The 875-nt window shown below is 49.5% G+C and overlaps 1 non-coding gene across 1 annotated transcript; it reads left to right on the forward strand.

Annotated features, from left to right (window-relative positions):
• On the forward strand, positions 1-135 carry LOC111761656 (small nucleolar RNA U109). Its single transcript, XR_002794951.1, has one exon. It is a non-coding gene; the product is annotated as a small nucleolar RNA U109 (small nucleolar RNA).
• The last annotated feature ends 740 nt before the right edge of the window (positions 136-875 follow it).

Genomic DNA, 875 nt, shown 5'->3' on the forward strand with positions numbered 1-875 from the left:
TTGCACGTGGAAATGTCTGCTCCTCATTCTTTTAGGAGCAGGAATATATCCATAACACACTACATTAAAATAGAAGTCCTCAGGGCTCCCAACCTTACAGAGGAGGTTGAGTGGTTGTATATTTCTCCAACATTAAAAAAAAAAAAAAGAAACGGGGGTGCATGGGCAGGTTGGGCCTGGATTTACCGTTTTCCATCTGCCATCAGAGCAGGCACCCAAGGGCTATTTCTTGTATTTCCTGAGTAAGCGTGAAGCCACCGGTTCCTGTACAGCACTCATAACCACATGGTGTTTTGCAAAAACATCCAAGAGCAGACCTCCCCCAGGGCAGTAAAAGTGTGCCTGAGAAGGGGCTGAGCCATAGCTCTCAGAGCCGGAGAGAGCTGCATGTCCACACAGCTCAGACCAGTGTTCCTGGACCTGGGTCCTCCCGGACCAGGCAGAGGCAGCTGCAGACGAGCCCCCGGGGAGGGGCAGGTTTAGTGGGGAGGGGGTGGAGCCTGGTCTTACCTGCCTGTCCCCAGCAGTTCAGGCAGGATGTGATTATAGACATAAGATGTGTCTCGGCAGAGGAGTTGCCCCTTCTCCCATCACTTCACATCCTAGTTTCCAGTTAAAATATTGGTGAGGCTAACACTATAGGAATCTACAATGCACCAGTGTGCATGAACCACTGTGCACCTTTTCAGGAAAAAACATGAATGAAGATTTCAGAAGAGTAAAACCTCAGTTTCAATGAAATGTAGGAACAGATGGCTTCATGGCCGGTGAAAATTTTCAGATCAGAGGGTCTAAACAGATGTGCTAGCCAAAGGTCTGGCTGGATCCAGAGGAAACTTGCCCCCCACCCGCGGGGTCCAGTCTTCATCTAGTAT

The sequence above is a fragment of the Dasypus novemcinctus genome, chromosome 7 (genome assembly GCF_030445035.2).
Source record: "Dasypus novemcinctus isolate mDasNov1 chromosome 7, mDasNov1.1.hap2, whole genome shotgun sequence".
NCBI classification, from domain to species: Eukaryota; Metazoa; Chordata; class Mammalia; order Cingulata; family Dasypodidae; genus Dasypus; species Dasypus novemcinctus.